Source organism: Myotis myotis, unplaced genomic scaffold (genome assembly GCF_014108235.1).
Source record: "Myotis myotis isolate mMyoMyo1 unplaced genomic scaffold, mMyoMyo1.p scaffold_m19_p_4, whole genome shotgun sequence".
Classification (NCBI taxonomy): Eukaryota; Metazoa; Chordata; class Mammalia; order Chiroptera; family Vespertilionidae; genus Myotis; species Myotis myotis.
Genome location: NW_023416346.1, coordinates 30,603,628 through 30,621,276, shown reverse-complemented (window position 1 = coordinate 30,621,276; position 17,649 = coordinate 30,603,628). Strand labels below are relative to the sequence as shown.

The following is a 17,649-nucleotide window of genomic DNA, read 5'->3' as shown; positions in this document are numbered from 1 at the left end:
GTGTGCATTTAATCAAACATGTATATTGTCAAATAAGGCTATGCCAGACAAGGAAACAACTGCGTGGAATCAGAAACTGGAAGATGACATACAGGCCACTGATGGAGGCTGTCTTTCTCATGAGAAAGTTGCTCCTGTACAGAATTGTGAAATAGACGCATTGCACACTTTCTCTCCAAATATTTCTCCTTTTGCTGGGTATATTAATGGGTCAAGGAGAACAGAGTGGAGAGAGAGAGAGAGAGAGAGAGAGAGAGAGAGAGAGAGAGAGAGAGAGAGAGAGAGAGAAGAAGAAGAAGAAGAAGAAGAAGAAGAAGAAGAAGAAGAAGAAGAAGGAGGAGGAGAAGAAAGAGAGAGAGAGAGAGAAGGATTTGGCTCACATGTTTATGGGGATGGCAAATTCAAAATCCAAATTCCAGCAGGTCATCTGGCTTGAAACTCAGGCAGATTTCCCTGTTTCAGACTTGAGACATATTTCCTTCTAGAGCACACTAAACAGTTCTACCATTATAACTTCATTTAGTATAAACCACCTTTTGGTCCAGGTTTCATCCAAGCAAACAAACTGCTAGACTGGGCTAAGGCCATCTGGCCTTTCTGGTTATTTAAGGTTGTTGATCTGGACCACAAGGGAATACAGTGGGATTCCCTGTAGAATTAGGAAACCACAAAGGGTGGACAGGGACATTTGTCTGATACTTCTGACATGCATAGTAGAAGTCTCTGAGGCAATGTCAAGAGAGCCAAACTCCCAGGTTGTCAAATCTCTCAGGCAGTGACTCCAGAGCTATTCTAAGGTCTTCCTTTGCCTTTTAAACCACAAAAGTTTGCCATTTCCTCTAAATTGAAAGAGTACTCACTGGTCTCTTCCCAGATGCCTGGCTCTCACTGCTCTAGGGAGCCCAAGAGAAGGTTTGATTGTGCCTGGTTGCCCCTTTCCTTGCTATGATCCTGAGAGGCAACCAAAGATCCTCCATTCATTGAACAGCTATTCTGTGGTAGGCAGAGGGCTTTAGAAAGGAATCAGACATGATTCCAGCTCTTGAGGTGCTCCCACCCAGGAAGTCAATGATCTCAGGCAACTGGGATTAAGAGGAGGCCCGCCTAACTCCCTGGGCACTGATACTTACTCCTCTGTTTATCTACTTCTCCCAACCCTGGTGACCCTTATATCCTCTCCATTCTCTCTCCTCACCACATACCTTTGTTGGCCTTCTGGTTGCCCAGGCTTTTGCATTGCAGTTTTCTGGACAAACTTGCCCTCTCTGTGCTTCCAAAACAGGTCTGTCCTACTCTTCCATATGTTCAGAATTTGTTGCCAGTACATGGGTCATTGGATATCACTCTAATAAAGTGGAGTGCAACATGGTACAAGTAACTGATAGTCTATTTCAGTGATGGCGAACCTATGACATGCGTGTCAGAGGTGACACGTGAACTCATTTTTTTGGTTGATTTTTCTTTGTTAAATGGCATTTAAATATATAAAATAAATATCAAAAATATAAGTCTTTGTTTTACTATGGTTGCAAATATCAAAAAATTTCTATATGTGACACGGCACCAGAGTTAAGTTAGGGTTTTTCAAAATGCTGACATGCCGAGCTCAAAAGGTTCGCCATCACTGGTCTATTTAAATTCATTCATTCTACCAACAACTATGTACCTAGGATCTACTATGTATCAGGCCCTGTGCTAGGTGCTGTGCATAGAGAGGTAAATATTACATGGTTGATGCCCACAATGAACTCATCATTTTGTTAAGAAGACAAGACAAATTGGCAAACACAGACAATTGCCCCACAACAAAGAAGCGCAATGATAGAGTTGTGTGCTGTGGAGTAACTCTTTTTGACCTTGGGGAATGGAGACTAGGGAGAGGAGAAGCTTGAGCTGCTTCCTGAAATATAAGTAATAGTTCATCAAGTAAACAAGGCAAAATAGACATTCCAAGGAAAGGGAACAACAGAAGCCAAAGCACAGTTGTGTAGTCATACACAGCCTTTTGGGAGGATGGAGATGTGGCACAGTGCCTGCCAGGGATTGGACATGTACATAGAAGTGAAGGCTCTGGCCTTCCAGGCAAAAAGCCTTGGACTTAATGTTAAGAGCAACAGAGAGCTATGCATGTTTTTGGATTTTTGTAATAGCTTTATTAAAATATAATTTATATACCATATAATTCACTTACTTTAAGTATACAATGTGCGGTGCTCAGTATATTCACAAAGTTGTGCAACCATAATGACTAACTAATTCTAGAACATTTTCATCACCCCCAAAAGAAACCTCATACTGATTAAGGGCCACTCCCCATATCTTCCCCCACTGGCAACCATTAATCTATTTTTTGCATCTATATATTTGCCTATTCTTGATATTTCATGCATATGACATTATGCAACATGTGATCTTTGGTGAGAAGCATCTTACACTTAACATAGTGTTTTCAAGGTTTGTGCATGTTGTAGCATGTATGAATATTCCATTTCTATTCATGGCCAAATAACATTCCATTGTATCGATGTACCATATTTAGTTATCTATTTATCAATTGACAGACAGATTATTTATATTTTGGGGCTCTTATGATTAATGTTATTGCAAACATTTATGTGCAAGTTTTTTATGAATATGTTTTCATTAGTTTTGTGTATATGCCTATGATATGGTAACTCTATGTTCAATGTTTGAGGAACTGCCACACTATTTTCCAAAGTGACTACATCATTTTACATTCCCATCAGCAGTGTAGGAGGCTTCCAATTTCTCTGCATCCTTACCATCCTGTATTATTTTTCTTTGTGATTATAGCTTAGCCAGTGTGACATAGTACTTTTGTTGTTATTTTGACTTGCATTTCCCTGATGAATAATGATGATGAGCATCTTTTTGTATATTACTAGCCATTTGTATATATATTCTTTGAGAATTATGTACCCATACCATTACCCAAATTTTATTGGGTTATTTGTCTTTTTATTATTGAATTATAGAACCAGCTCTGGATAGGACTAAGGCGAGCCAGACTGACGAGTAGAAGAACCGAAGGACCTTCACTACTGCAAATTTTTTTTTCTTCTTTTTTCACCTTTTAACTAAGAAACCAATTTTTTTTCTTCTTTTTCCATCACCTGATTTTACCCTTTTAATTACTACATTTTTATTTTTAATCAGTATTATTACTGCTACCATTTTACCATTTTTTAAAGTGCCATTTTATTTTCTCTTGATTTTATTTTGGGATTAGTGTTCTCCATTCTATTTTCATCATTCCTTTAGCATCAATTTTCCCTACCTCAATTTTACCTCTATGCTAAAACCCTCTCCCTCACTTTTCCCCTTTTGTTGTCCTGTTTCTCTTACCCTATTCCTGCTTTAGATTTTCCCTATTCCTTCTGTTTACCTCCTGTCAAAATTTCACCCTACTTATATATCCTATTTCCAATCCACTGCTCTAAATCCTTATACACATATCCCTTATCTTTCTTCACTATCCAAAATTTTTTTTCTTCTTCTTTTATCTTTCTATTGTTTTGTTGCTGTTTGCTTGATTGTTGAGTATATTATTTTGTTGTTGTTGTTGTTGTTGTTTGTTTGTTTGTTTTGTGTCTGTGTGTGTGTTTTTAGGACTGGTTGTGAGGCTATTTGTCTTTTTCTTTTTCTATTTTTCTGCTGGTTTTTCCCCTCCCTCCACCCGCCCCCCCTTTCCCCGGTTACTTTTGTGCTTCTGTTTTCCCTTGCCTCTCTTGATATTATTGGTTGTTTCTAGTTTGCATTCATCTCCAGGGAACTGTTGCTGGAATTTGTTGGGATTAGTGGTGGTTCTATAGGAGTTTTCTCCTCATATAAATAGTCTCCTCCCCTCTTCTACTTCAGTCTCTCTTTAGGCTCTTTTTTTTCTTTTTTCTTTCTTTTTTTCTCCCCCTCCTTTTTCCCAATTTCATTTTTGCACCCCTTTCCCCACCCCCCTACTTTTCTTTTCTTTTCTTTTTTCTCTTTTATCTTTTTCTCCTCTTTCTTCCTTATCCCCTAATTCTCTTAATTCGGGTGGTCACCTTTATGTGGGGTTATTAATATCGTGAATATATTTGTGTTTAGTGCCTGGTACGTGGTGCCTTGTTGTGTTGTATTTTGTGCCTTTAAATCAACGCAGCAGATCCCAGCAACAGCAGCCTCCTGAGCACCACACCCTCTGTCTGAGGAACAGCAGCTGTACGTGAAGCCTCCCCCCACCAGCCAGAAGAGCCACCAAAGCTGTAAACAGCACCCACCAGAGGAGCTGCTGCCAACTGAGGAGCAGCTACTACCACAACCGCCTGAAGAGCAACCACAGCCCAAGGAGCCACTGCCACCCAGGGAGCAGCCACTGAATGACTCAACGTCTAGATATGTCAGTGAGATCAAACATGGGTAGACAAAGAAACCCCCAAAGGAAAGAAAAGGAAGACTCGCCAGAAAAGCAGCTACGTGATACAGAGGCATGCAACATGACAGAAAAAGAATTCAGAGTAAGGGTCCTAGAGTGCATAAACCGGATGGAGGAAAAAATCAATAACATATACAAGAAGCTAGAAGAAACAGATGAAAAAGTCAACAACTTAAGTAAGACCCAAAGAAGAAATGAAGAGCGATATAGCTGCAATAAAAAACACCATGGAAAGTATCAACAGTAGACTAGGAGAAGCGGAGGACTGAATTAGTGAATTAGAAGACAAGGAAGCAAAACACACCCAAAATGTACTGCAATTGGAGAAAAAAATTAAAAGACAGGAGGAGAGCCTAAGGGAGCTTTGGGACAACATGAAATGAAACAACATACGAATAATAGGGGTGCTAGAACAACAGTAAGATGAACAAGGATTAGAAAACCTATTTGAAGAAATATCAGAAAACTTCCCTGAGGTGGGGAAGAAAAAAGTCACACAAGCCCAGAGAGTCCCAAACAAGGTGAACCCGAAAAGACCCACACCAAGACACATCATAATTACCATGGCAAATGTTCAGGACAAAGAGAGAATCTTACAGGCTGCAAGAGAGAGACGGAAAGTTACATACAAGGGATCTCCCATTACATTGTCAAATGATTTCTCAACAGAAACACATCAGGCCAGAAAAGAATGGGCGGAAATTTACAAAGTGATGCAAAGCAAAGGACTGAATCCAAGAATACTCTATCCAGCAAGGCTATCATTCAAAATTGAAGGGGAAATAAGAAGCTTCACAGACAAAAGAAGGCTAAGGGAGTTTATCACCACCAAGCCAGCCATGCAAGAAATGCTAAAGGGACTGGTGTAAAAAGAATAAATAAAAAGTTCAGAAAGAGAACAGCCACACAAAAAAAGAAATGGCTACAAACAAGTACCTTTCAATAATAACTTTAAACGTAAATGGACTAAATGCTCCAAACAAAAGACATCGAGTGGCTGAATGGATAAAAAAAACATGACCCATACATCTGCTGTCTACAAGAGACCCACCTCATTAGAAGGGACTCACACAGACTGAAAGTGAAGGTATGGAAAAATATCTTTCAGGCAAATGGAAAGGAAAAGAAAGCTGGGGTAGCAATACTTATATCAGACAAAATAGACCTCAAAGTGAAGGCCATAACAAGAGATAAGGAAGGCCACTTCATAATACTAAAAGGATCAATACAACAAGAAGATATAACCCTGGTAAACATATATGCACCCAATGCAGGAGCACCCAAATTCATAAAAAAACTCCTGGAAGATATCAAAGGAGAGATCGACAACAATACAATCATAGTAGGGGACTTAAATACACCACTGACATCACTGGATAAATCCTCTAAACAAACAATCAGCAAAGAAACAGCAATCCTAAATGACTCACTAGATCAGATGGACTTAATTGACATCTTCAGAACACTTCACCCCAGTGCCACGGAATATACATTCTACTCAAGTGCTCATGACACGTATTCAAAAATAGACCATATATTGGGTCACAAGCAAAGTATCCCCAAATTCAAGAAGATTGAAATCATAAAAAGCGTCTTCGCAGACCACGATGACATAATATTAAAAATAAACTACAATAAAAAAACCCCAAAATACTCAAACACCTGGAAGCTGAATAGCATGCTATTAAATATTGATTGGGTTACCAATGAAATCAAAGAAGAAATTCAAAACATCCTGGAAACTAATGACAATGAAAACACAACAATGCAAAACCTATGGGACACAATGAAAGCAGTCCTGAGAGGGAAGTTTATAGCTCTACAGGCCTATCACAAAAAACAAGAAAAAATGGTAGTAAATCATCTAACTCTACAACTCAAAGAATTAGAAAGAGAGCAACAAGAAAACCCCAGAGTGAGCAGAAGGAAGAAGATAATAAAGATTAGAGCAGAAATAAATGACATAGAGACCAAAAAAACAATACAGAAAATCAATGAAATCAAGAGCTGGTTCTTTGAAAGGATAAACAAGATTGACAAACCTCTAGCCAGACTCACCAAGAAGCAAAGAGAGAGGACCCAAATAAACAAAATCAGAAACGATAGAGACGAAATAACAACAGACCCCACAGAAATACAAATGATTGTTAAAAAATACTATGGACAGCTCTACTCCAACAAACTAGACAACCTGGAGGAAATGGACAAATTCCTAGAAAAATACAACATTCCAAAACTCAATCAGGAAGAATCTAAAAATCTCAATAGACCAATAACTATGGAAGAAATTGAAGCAGTCATCAAAACGCTTCCAGCAAGCAAAAGCACAGGACCAAACGGCTTCACAGGGGAGTTTTACCAAACATTCAAGGAAGAACTAAAACCTATCTTCCTCAGACTACTACAAAAAATCCAAGAGGAAGGAACACTTCCAAGCTCATTCTATGAAGCCAGCATCACCTTAATACCAAAACCAGGTAAAGACAACACAATGAAAGAGAATTACAGGCCAATATCCCTCATGAACATAGATGCCAAAATCCTCAACAAAATCTTAGCAAATCGGATCCAGCAGTACATCGGGAAGATCATACACCATTACCAAGTAGGATTTATCCCAGGGATGCAAGGATGGTACAATATCCACAAATCAATAAACGTGATACATCACATAAACAAATTGAAAGAAAAAAACCACATGGTCATATCAATTGATGCAGAAAAAGCATTTGACAAAATTCAACACCCATTTTTGATAAAAACTCTCAGCAAGGCGCGAGTAGAAGGATCATACCTCAACATAATAAAAGCCATATATGACAGGCCCACAGCCAACATCATACTCAATGGACAAAAACTAACACCATTTGCCCTAAGAACAGGAACAAGACGGGGATGCCCACTCTCACCACTTCTGTTCGACATAGTACTGGAAGTATTAGCCATTGCAATTCGGCAAGAAGAAGAAATAAAAGGCATCCAAATTGGAAAAGAGGAAGTAAAACTATCCTTATTTGCAGATGACATGATATTATACATACAAAACCCTAGAACTCCATCAAAAAGCTACTAGACTTAATACATGAATTTGGCAATGTAGCAGGATACAAAATTAACCCCAAGAAATCTGAGGCATTTCTATACACCAATAGTGAACTTACAGAAAGAGAGATTATAAAAACAATCCCATTTATCATCGCACCAAAAAAATTAAGCTACCTAGGCATAAACATAACTAAAGAGGTAAAAGACCTCTACTCAGAAAACTTCAGGACATTGAAAAAAGAGATAGAGGAAGACATAAACAGATGGAAGAACATACCGTGTTCATGGATTGGTAGAATCAACATCATTAAAATGTCCATACTACCCAAAGCAATCTATAAATTCAACGCACTTCCCATTAAAATACCAACGGCATACTTCACAGATCTAGAACGAACTCTCCAAAAATTCATCTGGAATAAAAAATGACCCCGAATAGCTGCAGCAATCCTGAGAAAGAACAAAGTAGGTGGGATCTCAATACCAGATATCAAGCTGTATTACAAAGCCACTGTTCTCAAAACTGCCTGGTACTGGCACAAGAGCAGGCATATAGATCAATAGAATAGAATAGAGAGCCCAGAAATCGGCCCGAACCAATATGCTCAATTAATATTTGACAAAGGAGGCAAGAACATACAATGGAGCCAAGATAGTCTCTTCAATAAATGGTGTTGGGAAAATTGGACAGATACATGCAAGAAAATGAAACTAGACCACCAACTTACACCATACACAAAAATAAACTCAAAATGGATAAAGGACTTAAATGTAAGACAGGAAACCATAAAAATTCTAGAAGAATCCAAAGGCAACAAAAATCTGAGACATATGCCGAAGCAATTTCTTCACTGATACAGCTCCTAGGGCACTTGAAACTAAAGAGAAAATGAACAAATGGGACTACATCAAAATAAAAAGCTTCTGCACAGCAAAAGAAACCATAAACAAAACAACGAGAAAACCCACTGCGTGGGAAAACATATTTGCCAATGGCATATCTGATAAGGGCCTAATCTCCAAAATTTATAGGGAACTCATACAACTTAACAAAAGGAAGATAAACAATCCAATCAAAAAATGGGCAAAGGACCTAAATAGACACCTTTCAAAAGAAGACATTCAGAAAGCCAAGAGACATATGAAAACATGCTCAAAGTCACTAATCATCCAAGAGATGCAAATCAAAACAACAATGAGGTACCATCTCACACCTGTCAGACTGGCTATCATCAACAAATCAACAAACAACAAGTGCTGGAGAGGATGTGGAGAAAAAGGAACACTTGTGCACTGCTGGTGGGAATGCAGACTGGTGCAGCCACTATGGAAGACAGTGTGGAATTTCCTCAAAAAACTAAAAATGGAACTCCCATTTGACCCTGTGATCCCACTTCTAGGAATATATCCCAAGAAACCAGAAACACCAATCAGAAAGGATATATGCACCCATATGTTCATAGCAGCACAATTCACCATAGCTAAGATCTGGAAACAGCCTAAGTGCCCATCAGTAGATGAATGGATTAGAAAACTGTGGTACATCTACAGGATGGAATACTATGCTGCTGTAAAAAAGAAGGAACTCTTACCATTTGCAATGGCATGGATGGAGCTGGAGAGCATTATGCTAAGTGAAATAAGCCAGTCAATGAAGGAAAAATACCACATGATCTCACTCATTCATGGATAATAGAGACCATTATAAACTTTTGAACAATAGATACAGAGGCAGAGCTGCCTCAAACAGATTGTCAAACTGCAGCGGGAAGGCCGGGGAGGGTTGGGGGGCAGGAGGTAGGGGGATAAGAGATCAACTAAAGGACTTGTATGCATGCATATAAGCATAACCAATGGACATAAGACACTGGGGGATAGGGGAGGCTAGGGGATTGTTAAGGGCGGGGGAAAAAAAAAGGGACACATATGTAATACCCTTTGTAATACTTTTAGCAATGAAAAAATAAAATATTATTGAATTATAATATTTATTCTGGATACAAGCCCTTATTAAATATATAATATACAAAAAATATCTCCCACTCTATATGTTGTTTTTTCACTTTCCTGATGGCATCCTTTCAAGTGTAAAAATTTTTATTTGGATGAAGACCAATTTATTGATTTTTAATTTTATGGATAATGCTTTGGGTATTGTATCTAAGAACTCGACACAACCTGATGTCACAAAGATTTTCTCCTGTTTTCTTCTAAAACTTTTACAGTTTGGGCTCATACATTTAGGTCTGTAATTATGTTGAGTTAATTTTTGTATATCATTTATATGAGACTCTAAATTGCTCTTTTTGCATGTGGATATCCAATTGTTCTAGTCCATTTATCAAAAAGACTATCTTGTGTTGCCATATTTGTCAAAAATTAATTAATCAAATATGGACTCTCAATTCTGTCCCACGATATTTTTGCTTATCCTTGGGCTAACACTAAACTGACTTGATTATTGTTGCATTATACTAAGTTTTGAAACCAGCGAGTTCTTTCTTTTTAAACTTGTTTTGGCTATTTTAGGTTTTCTGTGTTTCTATGCAAATTTTGGGATCAAGTTGTCAATTTCTACACAAAATCTTGTGATTTTAGTAGAGCTTACATTGAGACTACATATCAAGTTTGGGAGACTTGCCATCTTGAAAATATTGAGAATTCAACCCATGAACATGGATTCTATCTCTGTTTATTAAGATCTTTATATTCTCTCAACAATGATATACAGATTTCAGTGCACAGAAATGTTTCACATTTTGGTTATATTTATTCCTGAGTATTTAATATTTTTGTTGCTATTTTGTATTTTTAAAAACATTCACTTTCTTATTGTTTGTTACTAGTATATAGAAATAAAATCGAATTTTGTATATTTATCTCGTATAATTGACTTTTGTAAACTTTATTAATTCTTTTATACTTTTATGGATTCTTTGGGGATTTTCATATATAAGATCATGTTATCTGCAAATAAAGACAGTTTAATTCATTTTCAATCAGGATGTCTTTAATTTTATTTATTTGTTTGTTTATTTATTTATTTATTTATTTATTTATTTTATTTCTCACTACACTGGCTACAACATCCAATTCAATGTTGAATAGAAATGATGAAACAAGAGACTCTTGCCTCTTTCCTCATCGAAAAGAAAAAACATTCAGCATTTCACCATTCAGTATGATGTTAAGCTGTGGGTTTATTTTGTTTTATTTTTGTAGCTACCCCTTATCAATTTTAGGATGTCTTCCATTCCTAGATTGTTGAGACCTTTTATCATGAATGGGTGCTGGATTTTGGAAAATGTTTTTTTTTCCCTTTGATTAATGTAATTAATATGATAAATTATATTCATTAATTTCTTTCTTTCTTTAATCTTTAATTTCTTTATTGATTAAGGTATTACATATGTGACCTCATTCTCCCCATAAACCATTAATTTTCAAATGTTAAATCAACTTAACATCACTGGAATGAATCTCACTTGGCTGTGGCTATAATTCATTTTATATATTGCTGAATTTGGGTTGCTAATATTTTCTTAAAGGTTGTACCAGAGTTTATGACCATGGGCAATACTGGTCTGTATTTTTGTTTTCTTATAATATGTTCATCTCACTTGGAATCAGGGTAATATATTATCCTCATAGATTGAGTTGGTAAGTGTTCCCTCTGCTATTTCTTGGAATAGATTATAAAGAATTGGTATTATCTAAATATTTGACAGATTTCAGAAGTAAAGCTATCTGAGCCTGGGTTTTTCTTTGTGGTAAGATATTCAATTACTATATTAATTTATTTGCTTGGCATATGTTTAGTCAGATTTCCTATTTCTTCTTTGGTCACTTTTGGTAATGTATATTTTTTAGAAACTTTTCCATTTCACCTATGTTGTTAAATATTTGTTATAAAGTTTTCCAGAGTAGTCTCATATAATCTTTTAAATTTCTATACTGTTAATAGTGACATCTCTATTTCAATTGTGATTTTGGTAATTTTTGTTTCTTTCTTTTAGACTTGGTCAGTCTAGCTTATGACTTTTCAATTCTGCTGATCTTTTTAAAGGAATAAGCTTTTGGGTTAATTGATGTTCTATATCACTGTCCCCTATTTCATTAATTTCTACTCTAATTTTAATCATTTCCTTTTTCAGCTTATTTGACCTTAGTTTACTCTTCTGTTTTTGATTTGTAAGGTGGAAGCTTAGAGATATTTCTTCTTCTCTGATATAGGCATTGAAAACTAAATTTCCTTCTAAGCTCTGCTTTAGCTGCATCCCATAAAATTTGATATTATAGCCCTAACTGGTTTGGCTCAGTGGATAGAGCATTGGCCTGCGGACTCAAGGGTCCCAGGTTCGATTCTGATCAAGGGCATGTACCTTGGTTGTGAGCACATCCACAGTGGGGGGTGTGCAGGAGGCAGCTGGTCGATGTTTCTCTCTCATTGATGTTTCTAACTCTCTTTCCCTCTTCCTCTCTGTAAAAAAAAATCAATAAAATATATTTAAAAATTTTTTGATATTTTATTTTCATTAAAAATGTTCATTTTTATCACTTCTTTCATGCTTCATTCTTTGACCTCTGAGTATTTAGAAGTGTGTTGTTTAATTTTCTAGTATTTGGAGGTTTGCCAGATTTCTCTCTGCTGTCATTCCATTTTATTATTGAATATATTTTGTATAATTTCCATCCTTTTAAATTTACTAAAGCCTATGTTTTTGCCTAGAATATGGTTTATGCTGGATAATTTTTTTATACACTTGAAAAATTTTGTCCTTCAGTTGTTGGGTAGAAGGTTTTATATATGTCAGTTAGGTTGAATTACTTGATAGTGTTATTCAAGTCTTCTTTAACCTTGCTGATTTTCTGCCTAGTTGTTATACCAATTACTAAGATTAGGGAAATGAAATCTACAACTATTGCTTGTGGATTGTTGATTTCTCTTTTCAGTTATGTCAGTTTTTGCTTCATGTATTTTGATGTCTTGTTATAAGCAGTGTATGCATTTATAATTATAATTTCCTGACTTAATTTATTCTTTTGTCATATAAAAACTCATTAATCAGTAGTAATATTTTCTGTTTTAATGTCTATTTTGTATGATATTCATGTAGTCACTTCAGCTCTATTAAGATTGCTGTTTGTATAGTAGATCTTTTCTCATCATTTTTCTTTAAAATTATTTGTGCATTTGAAATTAAGGGGTCTTTATATATTTTTTTACATATTTTATTGATTTTTTACAGAGAGGAAGAGAGAGGGATAGAGAGTTAGAAACATCGATGAGAGAGAAGCATTGATCAGCTGCCTCCTGCACACCTCCCACTGGGAATGTGCCCGCAACTAAGGTACATGCCCTTGACTGGAGTCAAACCTGGGACCTTTCAGTCTGCTGGCTGACGCTCTATCCACTGAGCCAAACCAGTTACGGCAAGGTGTCTTTATAGAAAGCACACAGTTGGGTCGTGCTCTTGTATTCGGCCTGACAATATCTGTCTTTTGAGTGGGATGTTTAGCTCTTTTAAATTTAATGTAATTAGTGATATAGTTGGATTTTAACATTTTGTTATTTGTGTTTTATGTCTCCTGTCTTTACCTCTCTGTTTTCCCTATTTGCATTCTGTCATGTTAAATAAAAAATATTTAATATACCATTAAAATTCCTCCAGTTTTTTTAACCATATATTTTTAGTGAGTATATTTATGGCTTCTCTCAGTATTATAATTATAATATTTTTATTTATCACATTTAACTTCAGATTAATATTAATCTAATTCCAGCTAAATATAGATATTTTGCTCCAAGATAGCTTCATTTCTTCTCTCCTGTTTTTATGGTTTTATTGTCATAAGTATTAGACTCCTAAATATGTTATAAACCTAGCATAGTCTTTTAGTTGTTAATATTATTTATAAAATGCTTTACAAGATCTTGTCTTTTAAATAAGTTAAGAGAAGATATAAAAAGATGTCTAAAGGTATTTTATATTTAACCTGCCATTTCTGGTACTCATTATTTCTCCCTCTGGATTTAAGTCACTGAAGTCATCTCCTCTCAGCCTAAAGAACATCCTTTACTATTTCATATAAGGCAAGTCTGATTGCGACAGATACGCTCAGCTTTTTTTTATGTTGGAATGTTTTTATTGTACTTTAATTTTTGAGGGACAGTTTTGCTGTTTTGGAATTCTTGATTGACAGTTGTTTTTCTCTTTGAGCACTTTAAATATGGCTTTTGGTCTCAGTTGTTTAAGATGAAAAGTCAGCCATTAAATGTACTGATTGTTTCTATATGTGACCAATCATTTTTCTTTTGCTGCCTTTAAGATATTAGCTTTGTCTTTCACCAATGTGACTATGATGTGTCTAGATGTGAGTCTCTGAGTTTACCGTACTTGTAATTCATTAAGCTTCTTGGATGTGTAGTATAATTATTATTTTTTTAATTTTGAGAAGTTTTCAGCCATTATTTGCTTAAATACTTTATTTTTTTTCTTATACTTCAAGTTTTCTAACCTTCTATTATTTTTAAAAAATATTTTTTCTCTTTGTCCTTTGGAGCATATAATTTCTGTTGTTATAGTTTCTAGTTGACTGTTTCTTCTGCCATCTCAAATTTTCAGAATTTCCTTGAAAATCCAGCATTTTCATTTAGTGTTTATTTTATTTTAGAATTTATTTTGCTATTGAGAATTGGGAATGCATATTTGTTGATTCATTATTGTCGTACTTCCTTAAATCTTTAAATATACTTTACTTGAGTTCTTTGAACATATTTATAATAGAGGTTTTAACATTTTTTTCTGATAAATTCAACATCTGAGGACACTAAAAAAATTCTGTTCAGTGCTTTTCCCCCTATGAGTCTAGTCCAAGTGATGGCGAACCTTTTGAGCTCGGCGTGTCAGCATTTTGAAAAACCCTAACTTAACTCTGGTGCTGTGTCACATATAGAAATTTTTTGATATTTGCAACCATAGTAAAACAAATATTTATATTTTTGATATTTATTTTATATATTTAAGTGACATTTAACAAAGAAAAATCAACCAAAAAAATGAGCTCGCGTGTCACCTCTGACATGCGTGTCATAGGTTCGCCATCATTGGCTCTAGTCTGACTTTCTTTGTCTCAAAATTTTTTCTTGTTAACTGGAAATCTTAATTAACATATTATATTAACTCTAAATTCTGATGTTTTATAATAATCAGATTATTATAATATTTTATAATAATATGAAGAGAATTGTAGTTACTGGATTTTGTTTGATTGTTTCTTTATTTAGTAATTTCCCTGGGCTTAATTTATGAAATTTGTGTCCTCCACCTGTTTGTGATTGCTAATGCCTCTTCAGTTTTTCAAACTTCATTGTTTTTGCTGTTAAACCGGGCTTCCTTAGGGTCTCCCCTGTATCTGCATAGTTTAATGGTCAGTCAATATTTGGACAGAGATTGTACTCTACTGCAGCTAATGAATCTGTGTGTGGATAAGGGAACACAGTAAATCTTTAGGCTGCTTTCAAGTATGCCTCTATTTTTTTTCTTTTGGTTGGGCCTTTTCATATCTTCTCTACACATGTGTGCAGCTTCATGTTCAGCCAGAAGTGTGTGGCTGGCATGGACCTACTCAAGTCATATGCACATGTATGCCACTGCAGCCAGGAATAGGCTTGTCCCAAATATACAACATCTGACTAGTAGAGATGTTGGCCTTCCCTATATACTGGCTGCTTATGTTCTCTATAACTGTTACTTGTACCAACAAAATTGTTAGGCATAAACATTGTCCACCACCCTTTATAAAAATATATTTTTATTGATTTCAGAGAGGAAGGAAGAGGGAGAGAGTGATAGAAATATCAATGATGAGAGAGAATCATTCATCAGCTGCCTCCTGCACACCCCACACTGGGATTGAGCCCGCAACCCGGACATGTGCCCTGACCAGGAATCGAACTGTGACCTCCTGGTTCATTGGTTGATGCTCAACCACCTAACCACCCTTTTGACCTCAGCTAAGAAGCTGCTAATTCTCATGATCTACTCTATCTTGCAGAACCTCGATTCTGACCGAGCTAGATGAGAAATGGGACAGCTCCAGGCCAGAATGACATAGATTTCCATTGTTCTTACCTGAAGTTCAACATTTTCTCAACTATAAACACTTCTCATATTGTTGTGTGACTTTTGTTGATCTCCAGAGTCCTAAACTTATCTTTTGTGTGCGTGTGAATTTTGTCCACCTGTATAGTGGCTTTTGAGGGAGAAGATTGGAACATCTCTTCATTTGCCCATAATAATGTAGAAGAGTTAAAACAGGAAAGTGACATGCAATGTTTAGAAGGGGAGAAAAATCAACCTAGCCAATATATGGTGGAAGACCTTAGTAGGACAAATTTGAAAGCAGAGACCAGTCAAAAGACTATTGAAGTACCACAGGTAAAAAATGATGCGGGATGTAAAAGGATTATCACCAGTGAAGATGAATAGAGTAGATGAATTGGGCATCTATATCAAATTTGAAATCACAGGCCATTTAAGTAGGCCAGTTTAGAGGTACGGTGCCAGTTGGGTACTAGAAATATCAGGGGAAATACTTTGTAATGTATATGATTGTCTAACCATTATGCTGTACACTTGAACCAATACAAAATAATATTGAGTATAACCTGTAATTTAAAAAATAAAAAGATCATATGTAGTATAGGACATTGTAAATAGAACTGAAAAGTAAGTAATATTTTAAAGAGATATTGCTTTGAAAGAGTTGCAAAGACTTTATGCTTGATGGGAAAATTAGAGTGTGTCAAAAGTGAAAGAATGAGAGAGTCTGGGTCTAGATAACTAGGAGTATGAAAGCACCGGGCACAGAAATAAAGAACAAAAGATGGGGACAGGCTGTGGTGGAAAAAGAAAAAGAAGACAATTTTGAAAAAAAAAATAGTTTTGAAAAGCTATGATGATATCCAATTGGAAAGGCACAATAGGTAGCTGGGGATTTAGATCTGCAGCTCAGAATCAAAGAAAGCCTACAAATGCAACATGAAAAAAAGACTTTTTATATTAATATCCAGGTACAGATGTGTCTAGAAATCTGAAGACATCTTAAGGTGTTACTGTTTTTCAACACAGCGTTTGATCTTCCATAGTCTCTTATACTTATCTGCAACCCTAAGAAGGGTTTTTGTTGTTGTTTGATATTTTTGTTTTATTTTGGGAAAGTTGGGCAGAGAGTAGACATATAAGACCAGGTGAAAAACAGAAGAAATTGAGATCAGGAGAGGGGAGAAAAGCACATAAGGCATACCAGAAGCTTACTCTATCACTAGCCTCCTGAAAATGTGGTGGGGGTGCAGGGTCAGAATGAATGTGTTTTCCACATTCCCTCCTCTCTAATTTTCAATGAAAGTTTCACTTATCTTCATGAATATCTGTATCTGTGCCTTATTTGCGTTGATCTTGTCTTTTCATTTCTCTGTCTTTGTCTATCTTAGTTTCTCTACCAACTTTCCCTCAGGAGTTGTTTTTATTTTTCATCAGCTCAATATTTCATATTTGGACTGGCCCATGATTCTGCAAAAGGCTGGCAGAATCCTCTGAGAATACAAGGGTCAATTGCCCCAATAGATCTCTGAACTACCACTAGATGGCAGAGTCTGGGAACTTTGCTAATCAGGCCTAGACATTGATGCATGCCTGAATGCTGACTGGTAGGGAGTATTACTTGGTCATTCTCCTTTTACTCTGTTGCAACCAGTTGCTAACAAAAGCCAGTAGACCTAGCAGAATCCTTTTGCCCATTATGGAAGAAAATTCATGTTTTTAAAATACTCAGGGCTGGAAAAGCCTATTCTCTAAGCTGGTGTTTCCCCTACATTAATTCTCACACACATTCCTTATTATTATAAACCTTCCCCTAGATTCCCTTTTATTCCCTCATTAGTTGTTTGTTTATTTGCTCATTTGTTTGTTTGTTTTTAAGTCATATTCCCTCTCCAGCCTGCTTAGCAAGTTGGGCTGATCCTTTTTTCTCACTTTGAGCATGGACTTGCAGAATGAAGTGCAATCAAAGCCTGAAAGGCTCTTCAACTTTGTTGGTCTAACCCAGCCGTGGGCAAACTACGGCCCGCGGGCCGGATCCGGCCCGTTTGAAATGAATAAAACTAAAAAAAA

The 17,649-nt window shown here is 36.1% G+C and overlaps 1 pseudogene; it reads left to right on the top strand.

Annotated features, from left to right (window-relative positions):
* The window catches only part of LOC118654412, a 31,287-nt pseudogene extending 15,321 nt beyond the window's left edge, over positions 1-15,966 (top strand).
* The last annotated feature ends 1,683 nt before the right edge of the window (positions 15,967-17,649 follow it).